The 19,005-nt window shown below is 41.3% G+C and overlaps 1 long non-coding RNA gene across 1 annotated transcript; it reads left to right on the forward strand.

Annotated features, from left to right (window-relative positions):
- The first annotated feature begins 11,209 nt into the window (after positions 1-11,209).
- On the forward strand, positions 11,210-18,733 carry LOC138916159 (uncharacterized). The gene is made up of 2 exons (XR_011423004.1): positions 11,210-11,396; positions 12,307-18,733. It is a non-coding gene; the product is annotated as an uncharacterized lncRNA (long non-coding RNA).
- Positions 18,734-19,005: the final 272 nt, after the last annotated feature.

Consider the following 19,005-nt stretch of genomic DNA (forward strand, 5'->3'; position numbering starts at 1 on the left):
TTCTACTTTGTATGTGGGACTCCACCACAGCATGGCTTGACAAGAGGTGTGCAGGTCCGTGCCGGGATCCAAACTGGTGAACCCCAGACTGCCAAAGTGGAGCCCCCGAACTTAACCACTACACCACTGGCCTGGCTCCTGTCTGCTGGCGTTTTAAAGAAAGTCTTGATGGAAAAAGTCATTCAGCCTGGACAGTGAAGGATGGATAGAGACTGACCAGCAAAGGTGAGTAAAGAGTATATTACATACAGGTTGAGTAAATATCATGAGTAAATTTTCAGAGATGGGAAAGCATAGAGCCCATTGGGATCACAGTTAGCGTGGTCTGGTTTATTTTGAGTATAGGTTATTTACTTAATCGGAAAGAATGTGTTATGTGTAGAAATGTTGGCATCAGATCATACAAGACTTTGATGCCAAGCTAAAGAGTTGGTGCTTAATTTTACAACAAAGTAGAACCTATAAAAGAGAAGAATAATTTTGTTTTTGTTTCATGTTCTTATTTTGTTGGCTGCATGTGTTGTAAATGTATGTCCATTTAAGTGTATTTTTCTCCCAGTTCCTAGAAGGCAGGAATTATATAGCAACCAACATAGCCTGAGTGTTCACCTTTGTACCTGCCAGGTGCTAATCTAAGCACTCAATATGTATTTTGTCCTCGTAATAGCCCTCTGAGGGAGGCATCATTATCCTCCTTTTACTGATGAAGAGGCTGGCACTGAGCAGAAAGCAGCCTATCTAAGGTCAGCACCTGGAAAGTGATACCTGAACCCAGGCATACTGCTATGTCACACTATCTCCTGCTAGCTATGAAGTCCATTTGCAGCAACAGCTATCTGGCTTTAAGGAAAATAATTTATTACAAGCTATGCACAAGGTGATGCTTTCAATAATCATAAAGATACGAGATGGAGGAAGCCTACCTATGGCTTAGTTAGCTATGTGTGGCCTTTCTCTGCATCTGAGAGATCAAAAACGCAGCCTTGACCCAGACTTTGGATATGGGAGAAGATTCCTGCCTCAATCAAAGACCAGAGTGCAATTCTCTAAAGGACTTCAAGCCCTGAATAATTTATGTAGTGACTCATCCTCCCTTTTCCATGAAGCTTTTACTTTCAAACCAAAAGAACAAACAGAACCACAGATGCTTTCTTAGAATCACTGAGTATCAGAGTGGGAAGGACTTTTAACTGCTATTTGTTTCAACATCTCCACTCCAAATTCATTTCTTGGATCCCCCCACTACCATGTTCCATCTGTCTCAGCAGTTCACAGCCCTTTTTTCCACTACCCCACACTTGATGGATAATGCTCACATGTAAGATACATCACCTGTGCAGATGAGATAAGACGGTTTGTGGGTTGTGCGAAATTCCTGGCGAGCTTTGTGCCACACCTTTTTCTTCCACTCAGAGTGAATCAATAATGCAAATAATTAAGAGGGAAGTGATTACAGAGACAGATTTGATTGTATTCTAAAGTGTGTTTTCAAAGTCATTCATTTGCAAAGGTTGGCAGTCTATTACTAGTCAAAATTACTAGTAATGCTCCGCTTTGCTGTCCTTTCTACATAAGTTTTGTGCATGAGAAATGCTGATTTCACAAGTGGTTTTGAAATCACCTAGTGACTGAGAGTTCACCATTTCTGATGGGAGCCCATGACAATGTTGGACAGTTTTACTGTCAGCAAAGTCTTCCTTTTATTCACTTGAGAAATATCTCTAGCTGCAACTGGCCTATTATAGCGCTGGGAAATCCATTTGTTCCAAGCTCTGCATCTTCTCCTACTGTTCTTAGAAGCTGTTCTGAATTTTCACTATTCTCTTCAAGTCCTTCACTCCACTTCCACTTCCTGCATTTAGCAGATGACCTTCCCCTGGGACGTGCTTAAATGCTCAGAAAGTGTTTGCTGGTTGAATGTCTCTTCCACTACAAGACAGTTGACGTGAACGCCCCACCTTTTAAATTCTATCCTGACAATTATTTTTAATTTTAGCTGCATATCAGAATTACTGGGGGAACTTCAAAAAATCCTGCTGGTCAGGTCACAACCCAGATTAGTGAAATCAGAATTTCAGGGGGTGAGCGTAGAACCAGGCTCCTGGTCATCCTGCTTAGTTATCATATTTTTAAAGCTCTCCAGGTAATTTCAGGGAACAACCAAGGTTGAGAATTACTGGTCTAAACTCAATCCTTGCTACTCAAAGCATGGTGCTGGACCACTACCTTCACCCTCATGTGAGAGCTGGTTAAAAATGTAGAATCTGGGCCCCACTTCTTGAAACAGAGTTTGCATTTTAACAAGATACTCTGGTGATTCCTATGCACATTAAACTTTGAGAAGCAGTGGTCTAGACTAGACTCGAGAGCCGGCAAACTAAAATCCGGAGGTCAGACCCAGCTCACTGCCCGCTTTTTTATAAATATAGTTTTATGAAACAAGCGTGCCCTGGCCCCCATTCCTTTACGTGTTGTCTATGGCTGCTATTACGCTACAATGCAGAGTTGAGTGGTTGTAACAGAGACCTTATAGCTGACAAAGGCTAAAATATTTACTATCTGGCCCTTTTCAGAAAAAGTTTGCCAAATGCTGCTTTAGCAGATGGAGTGGTTAAGTCCAGCCAAGAAAGCATCTCTGAGCTTTTGTCAGGGCATGGGTGGAGGGGAGGATAAGATGTATCTGCCCTTGTGTTGGTGATGTCCCTCATGAGGACAGTTCTTCTGGCACACAGGCTTTTTATATCCACTTATCAGGTTTGTTCTGCCAAAATGGGCCTGTTGTTTCTAATAGAATTAATTCTGGATTTATTCTTCAGAGAAACAGATGGGCAGGCACAATTCCACCCTCAGAATCATGCTCAGACACAAGCAGACATTTTGTGTCATTTAAATGATGTTGCAGAATCATTTGACTAATGCAATATTGCAAAGTCTCTAGTGGAAAAACAGCACGGCATGAATCAGGAAGATAAGCTCTGGTGCTTGGCAATCAAGATGGTCTCTTCCATTCTACTTCCCTCCAAAGATAAGAAGGTGTTTTTTTTCTTCGCCCCTCTCCTTGTCTCAGCTTCATTGTAATTAACCACTGGCCTCCAGTTAGAAAGTCAGAATTTACTTGGTTTGCCCAGAAAAGGGACACTCGGGGCTGGCCTGCTCTACGTGGCACATTCTGCACAGCCTAGGTTCCGATCTTCTCTGTAATCACGGAACAGAGAGAAGCTAATTAGTTCAAGGTGATATTGATCTGTGAAGTTGTCCCAATAGACACTGCATAGCGTTGCTTGTCAAACTCAAATGTACTAGAAATCACTTGACCAGCTTGTCAAATTACTGATTCTGACTCCATAATTCTGGGACTCGGCCTGAGATTTAACATTTTCAAGCAGGGTCCAAGGTGATGTTGGCCATTCCAGGACCATGCCTTGAATAACAAGAGTCTGGGGTGAGGCTATTGGCAAAGTGTGGCCTTAGGCCACATCCAGCCTGCTGGCTGTTTCTGAAAATAAAGTTTTATTGAAATACAGCTATGCTCATTTGTCTTGTATATTTTCTGTGGCTTCTCTCATGATACAGTGGCAAAGTTGAGTAGTTGTGTCAGAGGCTATATGTCTTGCCGTGCCTAAAACAGAAAAAGTTTGCAGTACTGATTCTCCAAGGGTGGTCCAAGGATGGCCTGCGTCAGCTTCATTTGGAGGATTTGTTACAAATGTTGATTCCCAGTATCATCGCAGACTACTCCTAAGACGGTCGGTCTGGGCTGGGCCTGGCAAGCCCTGTTGTTTTCAAGCTGCTCAGGAGATGCCGGTGGGCCACACTTTGAGGAGTAATACCACAGCCTGTGTTACTGAGGGGACCTGTCAGACATTGATGGGGAGGACATTTTCCTGGCATGGGATGCGTTTCTTTAAGGAACTCATACTTATTTAGATAGCTAAATCCAGGTCTTGCTGAGGCCCTGTAAGTGTGCATGCCTCTCTTTCCTGTCATCAACGTCCTGCTGGCAGGTAGGTTATTAGAATCACAGTGGTGCTGGCTGGGGCCCCAGGAAGCTGACTCCCAGGTGGAAATTTGTGTGCTGGAGGTTTACTAGGGAGTGCTCTTGGATTAATACCCATAGAAGGGGAGGAAGGCAAGTGGAGGGAAGGAGAGGCAGAGGGGAAGGGAGGGGAGGGGAGGGGAGAGGAGGAGAGGAAGGGGAGTGGGATTTAGGGAGAAGGAGAAGATGGGCTGCAATACATTCTCAAGGGATGCCTTAGCCAGCCGCTCTGAAGCTGAGATTGCCCTTCAGACTGGTCCCCAAACAGGTGAAAGAGTCAGACTTTTGTTCCCTCCACAAGCTGCCCTAAGGATGGGGCTGTCCTTGGGTCAGGTGGTTCTCTTCAGCCAAGACAATTCCTGAAGAGGGCTGAGAGCTGACAGCTGTCTCTGCAGCATTCCCAGCAGCTGGGAAAACAAGTCCTTCCTTTATTCAGGAAGGGGGACCTGGAAAGTGCCTCACAACCTCCACTCCACAAGGTGTCATTTTTATAAATGGCAGCTGCCCTGTCTCGGACTCCCATCCGGTGCTGAGCAATATCTTTGCTTGTTTCATCCTGACAGTGCCCTGATGAGGTTGGAAAGATGAGCTTGCTTTTAAAGATGGCAAAACAGAGACTCAGAGAGGTTAAGTAAATTTCCCAGGGCTCCACAGTAAGTCATCAGATGGTGATTCCAATCTAGATTTGCTTACACCAAAGGTCACGATTTTCCGTTAAACCAGTGTTTCCCAATTTGTATTCCTCAGAACCGATGTTAATAGGTGTTACATAAAAAAGAGAAAAAAAGACTGTATGGTCAAATAGCTTTTGGAAATCTTGAATTAAACATGAACAGGTTTCTTTATAGTAGGCTTTCTCAGGACCTTTAACTTGCCGATGGGCAGCATGAATCTCCAAGAGTGATTAATATGCATTATTCCCCAACCTTATTTAAAAATGGAATTGTTTTGTAGCGGGATGTACAGGGACCACACTTGGGGACACGGTCCATTACCCTAACCAGCCTCCTCTCGGAGTCTCTTTCCATGGGAAGAGGGGAGAATTTGCCTTGAAAACATGCAGCCCAGTGGCAGCTCCCTTTACTCCTCTACCTTCCTCTTTCCCTAGAAGGGAGCTTTCACAGGGCTTTCTTACAGAAGGAATGGAATGTGGAGTTTACACTTTGTTGCCTTTGGTCCTGATTTAGAAATCCTGGTGCCAGATGTCCTGGGCAGAGGGAGGGAGGTCAGCCTCTGAGCAAGGATGGCGCTATCAAAGTGGAGCAAGGCCTTTCCACGTTCCCTCCCCAGCTCGGCCATGAGCCAGGTCTATTTCCCACGGCTGGGTGGTGGTGGTGAAGGGGCTCCCTCCACAAAGGCAGTGGGGAACGGGCTCGTTAGGTTTAGTACTACATCTTGAAGTTAACACATCGACTGTACATATTTTTTAAAACTGACAATGACAACAAACGATACTGGCAACCTTAAATTTAAATCCCTTCTAAAAGAAGTTTGAAATGCCTCCATTGAAAGTTTTATTTTATTTATTTACTTATTGAGTTTGTGGAGAATAAGGGTGAAAAATTGATCGCAATGCAAAGTTCCTTTTGCTAAAAGCCTTTTCTTTCCTAAGTAAGAAAACGCTGAGGAACCATTCCGTGGGGGAGCCTGGGTGGGGCTGGTGGCAGCCACATGGATAGAAAGTGGGCTGCCTCCTGCTTTGCTGCCCTTCTCATGACCCGGTTCTGACAAGCTCATCTGCATTGCAGTTTGCCTTGAGGTCTCCCCTGAAATATGGGGGTAAACACAGACCTGCGTGCAACTTGTAGAAATCAAACCCAGGGCCCATTTCCGATGATTCTATTAGAGGATTAGAACCAATGTCACCTCTAACTGCTTGAAAGAGTTGACCTTGGTCACTTTTGCTAACCTTAAGATGCAAAACCTCTTTGGCTGGTACAATTTTGGAGATTTGACCAGATCTTAGCAGAATTCTTGTGCACTCCACTTACCAATCTGACTATTCCTATCCTGTGAGTAGTTTAAGGTTTACCTAGTGCCTTCCCTACTATTAGTGGAAAATGAAATGGAGGAAGTGAAGAAGGTTGAGACTGGAGTTCAGCATATCAGACCGTTTCTGACCTGAGGGACAGACTTGAGAATTTAAGGTCCACCCCTCCCCCTATACCCCACACCCCACTGTTTGAACGAACTGCCTCAAATCTCAAGAGGTCTCTGCACTTGGTCACCAGATAAACAAACTCGTGGGGGTGAAAAAGAGGCCAGGGAGCAGCCACGGAGGATACTTTTGAAATAAAACCATAAAACTTTAGAAGGGAAGTGACTTGTCCAGCCGCAAGAAACTTTCCTTAAAAAATTCCACAACTGAACAAAATAGAGCAGATTGGTTGTGAAACTGATTATTCTAAGCTCTGGTTGCAGCAAGGCTAAATCGGAAAGAATCTTATACTTTTTGTGGCCAAACTCTTCATTTCCCAAGGGAAGGGCCCAGAGAGGTAAAATGACATCCCCCAGGTCCAGCTGTTGGTAGCAGAGGTGGAACAAATGGTCAAGTATGCTGAGCCCACTTGATGGCTTCCTCTTCCTGTTACCGAAACTGATGAGTTGACCCCTAAATTAAAAAGGAGACAATATTCTGGCAGGATTGAGGTCATTTTACTACACAACTTCCTAGGAGTTAGAGCTGTAGGAATACTGGTAGTTGCATTCATGAATATTTAAGGAGTAAAAATGGAAGACGTGTTCCCGGGTCAGGAGAGCACTAAGTAATGTGGAATTCAGGTGGGAGTTTTCATTCCGAGCTTGCACCATGTTGGTTTTTGGCATTTACTGTAAGTGAAATAATTCACTTCAGACGTGTCAGGAATTGGCCTTGAAATAGCCCCATGGTCTCTCCTCAAGAGATCTGTACTGTATTATTGAATATTTTGAGTAGCAAAACAAAGTGACCGGAAGTGACAGCTCGCTTCAACTACTGTGTGATTCAGGGCAAGTTGCTCAGTTTCCTCATCACTCAAGTGAGAAGAATTTTAGCACCTAACTCAGAGAGTTGTTGTCGAGATTAAATGAGCTGCCAATATAAAGTCTGGCCTGGCACATAGCACATATTCAATTAACATTAGCTATTTTTTTCTTGTAATTTTGATTTTGAATTTTTAAAATAGATTTTAATTTTGAAAATGCTCAGGGGCCAGCCCCGTGATGGAGTGGTTAAAGTTCCACATGCTCCATTTTGGCAGCCTGGGTTTGCGGGTTTGGATCCCAGGTGTGGACCTACTCCACTCATCAGCCGTGCTGTGGAGGCATCCTGCATACAAAGTCAAGGAGGATTGGCACAGCTGTTAGCCTAGGGCTAATCTTCCTTAAGCAAAAAAGGGAGGAGGATTGGCAATGGATGTTAACTCAGGGTGAATCTTCCTCACAAAAAAAAAAAAAAAGAAAAGAAAATGCTCAAATATATGGAAAAATTGAGAGAAGAATACAACGGTCACCCAAATATCCAACATCCAGACTTAACAACTTAACATTTCATCATATTTGCTTCAACTACACATAGGCATACACATGTGCATTGCTTTTTTCTTTTGCTAAACCTTTTGAAAAGAAGTGTTAGACATCATGACACACCAGCCCTATATACCTCAGCATGCATGCTCTTAAAAAAGGTGTTTTCTTTCATAATTGTACCATTATCACACATAAGAAAATGAATTATAATTCTCTAATGTCTAATTTCAAACCCATAATCATATGTCTTAATTACTCACCTTTTAGCCTTTTTTGAACCAGAATCCGTTGACGGTTCACACAGTGTATTTTGATTTGATACCTCTTTAGTCTCCTCTAGTCTAGAAGAGCAGCTCCCCTCCCCCTCTCACTTTCCCGTGGCATTGATCTTTTGAAGTAAGAAGGCCAATTGTCTTGAACAATGTCCTATGTTCTGCCATGATCTAATTGCTTGTGGTGTTATTTAGCTTAGTCCTCTGTCTTGAATATTTCCTACAAATTGGAAACTAGGTCTAAAGGCCTCGTTATATTCAGGACAAATATTCTGGGCAAAAATGCAGTGCTTCATAGGTCATGTTTGGTGCTACATATTGTGTCACTCTGCTGGGCAGATCATGTCAGACTGTCAACATCAGCTATTATTATGAACAAGAAAGGATAGAGTACTTAAACCTTCAGCGGTCCTTTGGTAAACATGCCCAGGACATGGCACTGAAAAGCGGAATTTGTCGCTATGTGTAATGGAGGTGGTGGTGGAGGGGGAACAAAACAACCCACAACATTTTAGACCACCGATTTCCGTTAGAGACATTCGATTATTCAATATCTAGGCTGGTCATGTAGAGCATCTCCCGTCAAGTTTAAGGTTAAAATTTCAAATTTTAATTCACAGTTAAAAAAATTTCCAAATATTGCTATAGGCCAGATGTTGTGCCAAATACCTGGGACAGGAGACAAAGATGAACTTAAGCCTAACAGTCTAGTGACTTCTCTAACACTGGCTAGAGGAATCCCTGTATTTATTCTCATTAAGGACATTATTTGTAGGCTTTGGGAGCCAGATTTATTTTTCTTTTCATTCTTTAGTTATTCTTCATGTTCAAACAGAGGTGGAATCGGGGGATAATACAACAGATGAGGCCATCTCCAGAAGAGACTAATAAGGATGTGGTTAGAGAATATTCAATGAGTGATGTGTTCATATTCTTTCCACTCACCCAGTTGTCATCTGAAAAACAACCTTAGCTCAGGGAATTAGCTTGGAGGAGACAGAAGAAGCTAATGTTTATTCAATTGCAGTATCTGCTTTGTCTGGAGATAAGTATTGTCACTATCTACTGATCTTTTTCCTCCACATGATTATCACATGTCAGACAGATGGGTTTAAACCCCGGCTTCCTCTTATAATGGCTGTGTGGCTTTGGACAATTTACCTCACAGTTTCCATATTCCTTTTTTTAAAATGGTAGTAAAATATATGTAACATAAATGTTACCATTTTAACCGTTTTTCAGTGTACAGTTTGGTGGTGTTAGTACATTCACAATGTTGTGCAACCATTACCACTCTCTATTTCCAGAACTTTCTCATCATCCCAAACAGAAGGTCTGTTCTCATTAAACAATAACTGCCCCTTCTCCCCTCTCCTCACGCTCTGGTAACCTCTATTCTACTTTCTGTCTCTGTGGATTTGCTTGTTCTATGTATCATATGGTGCAATTATATAGTATTTGTCCTTTTGTGTCTGACTCATTTCACTTAGCATAATATCTTAAGCATAATGTCTTAATGTCTTATCTGTGTGGTAGCATGTATCAGAATTTCATTTCTTTTTAAAGCTGAATAATATTCCAGCGTATTTATATATCAAATTTGTTTATCCGTTCATCTGGCAATGGACATGTGGCTTGTTTCCACCTTTTGGTTGTGTTTCTATATCTTTTAAACAGATTGATAATATCTGTTTTACAGAGTTGTTGTGAGGATAAGAAATCTAGGAAAAGGCCTGGTGCATAGTAGGTGCTCAGTTAATGTTATTTTCTTCCTTTCTCTCTCGTACAAAAGTTCATATATTTCATTTAGGACTAAAGTAAGGGAGTATAATGAAGAGGACAGGATAATTCTCTTCCTTTTCCTGGGCCTTTTCTGAGCCTGTGTTGTAATATCTCTAATTAATAGCTTGGCTCCTTAAATTATTTATGGGAGGAAGTTTTCCTGAGGATTTGCTGGGGTGTGGGAAGGGGGGATGGAAGGGGACAGTGTGATGGTAGAAGACAGAAACAGGTGTCCCATTGGTTATGTATTTCTAGGCCTAAGAATGTTTGTTAGCCGAAGGATTTGCTAACATTTTCCAAAACACCAGTCGAGCTTACTGTAGAGATAGTAATCGTTGAAACTTGACCCTCCTTATTGCAAAAGCCTCAAGTGTTCAGATCTGGGCCATTAGGACTGGAACATGAGGGTTTTATCTCAGTGTTTATCCTTTTCTTCTTTCTAGGGCAGATGCTTCCCCCCAAACTGCAGTAGGAGAGGGCAAAAGGCTATGTTTTTCTTCTGTAACTGAGAGGAAATATGTATTTTCAAGGATCCTGAGAAAGAACATATTTAATCTTGAATTTGAAGGGGTTTAGAGTATGCCACCTCTTAAAATATGCCACTCTAACATAAGGATTATTTTGAGCTGAAGGCAATTGAGAAAAAGCAGACACAAGACAAACTCTCTGCCTTCCCTCTCTCTATTAGGAAGGGGAAAACGATTCTTCATCGCTGGAGACAACTCTAGACTCTTACCAGCCCTGAGATGACACCAGAGGACGTTACATAGTAGACTTTGCTATCTAGCCCTTATTTTCTATTAGTTTCCCTCATACATTTACCTTTTCCTGCCCTTAAACACACGAAGTCCTTTTCCTTTGTCTTGACATTTCTCTACAAATTTATTGTTCTTTTGTTAAGATGCTATACAGGTCCAAATTCTAACCACCCCTTTGATCTACTTATCACTAAATACTCCTGCGTGTGTGTGCTATAGACGTGTTAGTAAACTTCTGTTTGGTTTTCTCTTGTTAATCTGTCTTTTGCCAGTCGAATTTGCAGGGCCAATGAACCTAAGATGGGTAGAAGAAAATATTTTTGTCCTCCCCTACAAATTCTTCTTGGGGAATATAAGTGGTATAAGAGCTTCTGGAAGCTGATGGCAGTAGGCCCCTCTCTTTAGAAAGCCAGCTGGAGATGCTTGCTAGCCAGGGTCATAATACAGATTGGTACAGAGCAGAGACTAAAATCTGAATCTCTGTGCCTAGTGAAGTGTGTTCTTTTGTTGCTTTACAAATCAGCTGATGTCTAGCCGATTTTCCAATCTTTGAGTAGCAAGGGAAGAGCCCAGGATACTCTTCTGAAGAGTTTCCAGAAGTTTCTGTTTGGGAACTATGATCATTGAATAACAACCTACCCTGTGCAAAGTCTTTTACTGGGCACTATGAAGGAGAAACAAAAGTCCTGGTGGATGGGGATGCTGGAGAGAAAGGATGAATACCTGAAAATAGCATGAAGGCATATTTGGGGCGAGGTGGTAATTGCTATCTACAGTCAATTTAATGATGGCCCCCAAAAAGATATGTCTACATCCTAACCCCCAGAAACTGTGAATATTACTTTATGTGGTAGAAGATTGAGCTAGAAGAGGGAGAGGCAATACGACCACAGAAGCAGACATTAGAGGGATATGGCCACAGCCAAGAACCCCTGGAGCCACCAGAAGCTGGAAGAGATAAGGGACGGATTCTCTTCTAGAGCCTTTGGAGGGAATGCAGACCTGCCGACCCCTTGATTTTGGACTTCTGGCCTCCAGAACGTAAGAGAATTAATTTTTGTTGTGCTAAGATACTCAGTTTGTGGTAATTTGTTACAGCAGCCACAGGAAACTAATAGACTATCTAATCTTTGGCTTTTTAAAAATTGCACATATTGAATGTACACATTTTGTGAGTTTCAACATTATTTTGAGTAAATACCCAGCAGTGGGATTGCTGAATCATATGGTAGTTCTATTTTCAATGTTTTGAGGAAACGCCTTGCTGTTTTGCATTGCAGCTGCACTGTTTTGCATTTCCACCAACAGTGCACAAGGGTTCTAATTTCTTCATGTCCTTGCCAACATTTATCTCTTTTTTTTTTAATATATTAAAGCCATTCGAACAGCCATGAGGGGATACCTCATTGTAGTTTTAATTTGCACTTCCCTGATAAGTAGTGACGTCGATCATCTTTCATATGTCTGTTGACCATTTGTACATCTTCTTTGGAAAAATGTCTGTTCAAGTCTTTTGCTCATTTTTAAATTGGGTGATTTATTTTTTTTCCTATTGACCTGTAAGAGTTCCTAGTATATTTTGGATATTAATATCTTATTAGATATATGATGTGCAAATATTTTTTTCCCATTCTGTGGGTTGCCTTTTCACTCTGTTGATTGTTTCCTTTGCACAAAAGATTTTTAGCTTGATGTAGTCCCACTTGTCTAATTTTACTTTTGTTGCTTGTGCTTTTGATACCATATCCAAGAAATCATTACTAAGCCCAATATCAGGAAGCTAATCTTTGACCTTTTGTTTTTCCTTGCTATCTCTCAAGTGGTGGGGGGCAAATCTCTTAATTCCCTTCTGTTTGTCTAGTTATGTCCCTCCCTGCCTTGAGAGGCATAGAATGTAGATCTCATAATGTTAGAGGCAGATCACTTAGTCTTTTGTTTTCATTTTACACAGGAGATGACTGAGGCCCAAGGAGTGAAGTGACTTGTCCACACTCTCACAGCTGCTCAATGTGAGCCTAGAATTGGAACCCAGGTCCTCTGATACCCAGTATTTACTTTTTGCTTTGTGCTTACAGCCTAGAGAGAGGGAACTTGCAGTTGAATTAGGAGACAGAAGCTTACAACCACAAGACAATATCAGCATAGCACAGATAATGTGCTTAGGTACTGTAGGGGGGGAAGACATTTCTTCTACCTGCTCTGGGTTCTTCTGGCTGGGGAATGAATTAAATTCACATGAGATACAATAACAGGAGAAAATTAAACAAAGCTTTATAACATGTATACATGGGAGAGGCTCAGGCAACCTGAGCAACTCACCAAAATGGCCGAAGCCACCACCTTAAATATCATCTTCAGCTAAAGACAAAGGAGGATGTTGGGGGTGGGAGGAGCTGATCATGGGAGATTACCAAAAAGTGCAGTAAACAAGGGTAGGGTTATTATGCAGATTTAAGTCCTTGCCTTCTGCATTGATTAAGAGTTTCTAGAGATAAGGTCATCCCCTCTTCTTTCTGGTACAGAGAGGGAGACACCTTTACAGATGGAGATTTCCCTTACAAATGTAAATGTCTCTTAATAAAGGGTAAGTAAATTCCACCTTTTTAGAGTTTCTTTCCTGTCTGCAGTTTTTAAAAGTAACCAACCCAAAATAATCCTCATGCCAAAGAGACATACTTGGGGTGGCCAATTCCAGTCCCCCACAGTACCAATTGAGTCCAGACAGTAATACTGGAGAGTCCCATAGGCTCCGCCTCCATGATACGTTTCTAATCCACCCACTTCCTCCGTCTCCCTTGGCAGCAGCTCATTACTTAAAGCCCCCTGGTGGCTTCTCATTGCCCTTACACTACTATCCAAATTCCTGATTGTTGCCCACTGGGCCCTACATGATCCAACACCTGCCCCTTCCCTAATCTCATTTCCTCCAACCATCTCTATCCCTCACTACCCTCTGAGCCACTGGCCTGGTCAGACCATAGCCTGGTCCTGGAGAAGCCCAAGGTCTTCCCTGCCTTTGGATCTTTGCACTTACTCTTTTGTTTGTCTAGAATGCTTTCCTCATGGCTCTTCCTGTGACTGACTCATGTTTACCCTCAAGTTTCAGCTCAGATAGCTCCCTGGAGAGGCCTTAAAGTGAGCCCTGGCTATTTCCTCCATATGTTTCTTATATTATTACTAGTGTATTGTTTTCTCTTGCCACTAGAATAAAAATACTTTGACAAGGACCTTTAGAAAGATATATCCTCCAGGCACCTGGAACAGTGCCTGACGCATAGTAGGCACTTAATAAATGTGTGTTGAACAAATGAATTTACTCATTTCCTAAACTAGTCTGCCAGGGGAATCACTATTTATTCCCTATGGAAAAGATTTAAGAGTTTTTGTGTCCTCTTAACCATTCACAATGCATATCAAAGGCTCTGAGAAGTTCTAAGGTAAACACTTTAACAAACCCAGCATTCCCCAAGCTTATTTGACCACACATCCTTTTGTCAAGGAATTTGCATAAATATCACTGAGTGTAGGTGTTCTGCAGAACACAGTTTGGGAACTTCTGGAGTCGAAATCCTGCTACATCCAGTTAAGCTACCAGTTTCTTTGAAAAGAGCCGGTTGACTCCAGACTGTACATGTGTGTTTGTAAACACAGCTTTGTGTATAGAAACAGCAAAGCAAAGTTGGTAATAGAGCTGGGTTAGTGATGGTGATGCAGGAAGGAAAATTCGCAGGATGGAGAAGTAGGAGACTGACACTGCCCATGGATCGTTAACACCGAATGGAGGGGAAATGTGGTAGAACAAGCTCTCAGCTTCTTGGTGGGACTTTGACCATGAACCTGGACAAGCCAAGAAGTTGCTGTGAACAGCCCACAGAAGGCTCCAGCTCTTCTAGGTCCGAGGACTCAGCTCCCGCAGTGGCCATCCTCTTCCAGAAAATGGGCTGGGTCATCACTCAGCTTACATCCTGTCTCTGGGTGACCTGAGAGTGACCTCTAAATGTTTGACTTTGCTTTCTAATAAGAAGAGTGAATCCGTCAGTTCATTGCTGTATTTTTTTCAGTACTACTCTGCCCCTCCCCCTCAGCTGTGTCTTTCCTTTAACATAAAGCCCAGCGAGAACAGAGCCATGAGGTCATGGTTAATTAGACCAAATATCCTCCTTTTGTAGTTGGTGGAGCTGAAGTTCAGAGAGGAACAGCGAGATGCTTAGTGATCTGAGTCTCCATGGTGATGGTGGTGGTGATGGGAAGGGGAAGCTGTGTTCCCGTACTCCCAGCCACCCTTTTCTCTGAAGTACACACCATCTTGGCAATTCATCAGTATATGGGGGCACACAGCTTGGTTTCCAAGCATATAGATCATTCCTGTTTTCCACGCCCCTTCTCCCCTCCCTTCACTCTCAAGAGGCGCACAAACCTTTTACACTATCCTGCAGGTCTCTTGGCAAGTTCAGTATTGGTCTCCAACTGAGAATGGCAGTGGTGATCCCCAGGTTTTTTTAATCTAACTTTTTATTCAATTATATCATATATACTAAAAAGGGCACATTTACACACAATGGATTTTTATAAGCTGAACACATCCTTATAACCAGCACTGAAAACAAGAAATAGAATATAACCACCTCCTTGGAAATCCCCATCACTCCCTCTGCCCCCTGCTGATATAAATATCCCACAGTGTATTTATCCAGTCTCCTGGATGGCAGGTCCCCAAGTTTTCATAGTAAAGTCCACAGATGCTCAGAGCAGTTGGTCAAGACAATGTAAGCATGGCAGTAGAAGGGATCTTCATGAGTGATATCTTGAATAACCTATCCTTTTTCCTCTTTTGAGGGTCAGAAGCAAAGCCCTGGTTCTCTAGGATATATCTACCACTGGTGGCCTCATGGGAATTTAACTTCTGGTTTGACCCCATCTTCTCGTGCAAAGAGAAGTCAGGCTGAGAGGCCATCAGGGCAAGTTAGAGCCAAGCCTACTTCCTCTTCTTTCTAACAGAAAGGTCGTTACTAGCTGATCGCTCAGTGTCATCTGATCAGCGATGCAAATTTTGAAAAAACCAGAAGTAATTTTCCTAGGAAGTAGGTTTTGAATGTGTGTTTGGTAGTAATCTTTGGAACCTTCATATCCAAAAAGCTGGTTTATAAAGATACTGACTAAAGGGGGGAAGTACTAAGAGGTAAATGAAGCCCCTAAATAAACAATCCCAGACAAAACAAGTCTTCAAAATAAGATGCAAAGGACGGAGAAAGGGAAGTGTCCTGTGGCATTTTGCTATGCATTCCAACGTAGAAAAACTGCTGGGTCAGAAATCACCCCGGCTAGGTTAACTTCCTCGCCAAAAAATAAACAACCTTCACAGATTACCCTCTGTAAAAATAACACCTGTATTGCTTTGCTTTTAAAATTGTCACCTGTTATTTTTTTAAAAAACCTAGAAAATGTAGACAAACAGAAAGCAAATCTTTTAAAATGTTAATTTCACTATAGGGGATAACCATGATTAACTTTTTCATGACTATCCATTTAGTCTATATACATGTATTTAGATGGCTTTTTACACTAACAATGACAGTGTACTTATTGCTTTGTGACTTGCTTTATTTCTCTAAAAATGTGTTACGGGCTTTTTATGCAGATAAGGCACGCAGGCAAGTTCAAAATCTCTGGCTTCTCATTTGAGAAAAACAAGATAGAGAAGGTAAGATAATCAAAACAAATTTAAAACCTTCACAATTTATCATGAACATTTCCCCATTAATTACTCATCTACAGTATGATATTTAACGATCATATTTTTTTCATCTCGAGGAAGTACCATACTTTATTTAACTTATTTCCTGTGTGTGGACATTTGATGATTTCTAATTATTCACTGCTAGGATGAACACTGCAGTGGATTGTCTTAGAGAGAAATCTTTGTGCACATTTATTATTGTTTATGTAGAACAAATCCCTAGAAGAAGAATTGCCCTGTCAAAAGCTATGCACTTTTCAAAGCATTTAGATACTGATTTACAATCCCATCAGCAGTTTTTATGAGCGTTTGCCAATGCTGAGTAGGTATGAGCATTTAAAGAAATCTTCGGAAGTTTGACAGGGAATATAGGAATTTCGTGGAATTTTTAACTTGTCTTGTGCATGAAACTCAAGTTCTCTTCTTGTCTCTGATGCCTTTCACAATGGGGCCACCACCTATCTTTCCAGTCCTGTCTCCTTCTATTTCTCTCCACACACACACACACACACACACACACAGTGACTTTTGTTCAAACAAGATTCATATTTTCCCAACTTTATTTTTTCTGTGTTTCTTTTCCCCAAATGACACTCGTACAACATCCAGTCTCGCTTTAGCCCTCCCAATATTGTGTCTCAAAATCCATCATTTGAGATTATTTCAAAGGCTACTTCCCTCATCAGGTCTTTTTCGACACTCTCAAGCAAATGCAATCTTTTCCTTTTTCTCTTGTACTTCTTTTCTGTTAATTATCTTAGTCTACCCTAGTCATATTCATAGTTCAAGAATGAGGGCTGTGGTTGTTTCTCAATTCTATCTGGCACTAGGGGCAAGTCATTTTTTCTTTGGTTTTCTTATTTGTAAGCTGAAAAAGGCTAATTCAGGCTAGATGACTTTAAGTACCATTTCCCCTTTAACAATTGATCATTCAGTCTTTATATATGACTTATTCTACAAGCAGGACAGAGATCCTTAAATTTCTTGAAACCACAGATGCCTTTGAGAATCTGATGAAAATTTGGAGCCCTGTTTTCCCCCAAATGAGTTTAGAGGCATGGATATTTAATAACAACATGGTCATTAAACCGTCACTGGAAGCCCATTTAAGGACCTGAGGTTAAGAACTGTGGTTCTTTAAGTCTGTGTTTTGTTAATTTTTGTTTCTCTTTCAAATATAGTAGGAAGGCCCAATAAATATGTGTTCTTTTGAGCCACATTCAAACAGTAAGAAGGTAAGACTAAAAAGTAATTATGTGAGTTTTCTCCTTGGAGCTTAAGGATAAATTGTATTACTTTCTAGTCACCTTGGGTATTAAATCTCCACTCATGTCAACACATGAAAAAAAAGCAGACTGAGAGGCTTTCAAAATACATTTGAAATGGGCCATGACCTTAGTCTTTTAGGCACCGTTAAACATCTAGCTTTTTGGAGAATCCTGCATGGCAGTTTGCAATTTCAGATTTCCTCGGTCAGAGGATCGCAAATCAGTAAGCAGTTATAACTTAACGTTATTTCTCCAACACAAGGACACAGATTTTTAAGAGATTAGTTCATGGGGTAGGAGTAGATTGGGAGAGGATAAAGCTGGCAGTTTTCAAATAAGTCTGCATTATTAGAAAATACACAAACGCTCTCTAAATGAAGAACAGGGTTTACATAGGCTTGCATTTAAAAGAAAATCCTGTTGACAGTTCTCAAGATCTTTATCTGGCTATCTCACTAAAGACAAAAACATTCGTAAATGCCATTAACCCACAGACAGCGCTTGTTCTCCAGTCTAATGGGCTTAGAGAGTTGGGATTTTCCTGTTATCTGAACATCCACTCTCGGCTATGTGCTTCCTGCTTTTAGATTGTGACTTTTGTTCTTCCTTCATATTAAATTGAAATTAATGCAATAAAATGCCTAGTCTGTTTGAGGACCTTAATCCTTTATTTTGAACCTGGATTTTTTTTCTCTTGGTGCAACTCAGGACTAACGCTGAGAGTAAGACTCGCTCCTGTGTCTGGGCGTTCTATTACTTACTGTCTCTAATTGCTCCTCCATCCAAGAAAACACACAGACCCACACTCACAATGCACAGTGATGGGAGTTTAATTAATAGTTCTCCTGATGATGCTGATGTGCTGCTGATGACATCCACTTGTGTGGAATGAGAAGTTGACTCACCCCTATTGGTGATTCCAGTTTTAAATGATCTGTGTAGCTCCAAGTCATCTCCAGGTCACCTGGGTTTGACTCATCTCTCCGAAGCAGTCATTGGACCCACTTTTCTACAACTCAGTCCTAGATTTCTTTTGTTCAAACGTACTCTTCTGAAAGAAACGCAAAACCTGTCTGGTATATGCATGATATATGTGGCTTATATGGTTCTTTCATGAGTCTGAGCTTAAGGGACAAAAAGTTGGCCTAAGTGTCCCCACCTCAAAGAAACTGTCCCTGAGTCTCAAGATGAGGTTAGGCCCTCCTGTTAGAAACTCTCATACCACTTAGTTCTTTACAATTTTAGGGTTATTACAGTCATATTTGTATAGTTAGTTATGCAGTTATTTATTTACTATATTTGTTCATAACGAACTGTGCCTTTTAAAAAATCATTTCTGTATTCCCAGGGTTTAATAAAGTGCCTAGAATATAGTAGATGCTCAAAAAGATTTCTTGAACAAACTATTATTATTGCTATTATATTGTTATTAATATGTGTAGAGTTCTTAATACGGTTTACAAAGCACTACATATTAACTCATTGTGGATGGATCTTAAAGACACAGTGCTGAGTGAAAAAGGAGCAGGACAAGCCCTATACCACAACACCATTTATGTCAATTTAAAACACATAAATATACAAATCAGCACTATGTGGGTTTTAAGGATCCATATAGACCTAACACACATAAGGAACACATTAG

The sequence above is a fragment of the Equus caballus genome, chromosome 11, assembly GCF_041296265.1.
Source record: "Equus caballus isolate H_3958 breed thoroughbred chromosome 11, TB-T2T, whole genome shotgun sequence".
Taxonomy (NCBI): Eukaryota; Metazoa; Chordata; class Mammalia; order Perissodactyla; family Equidae; genus Equus; species Equus caballus.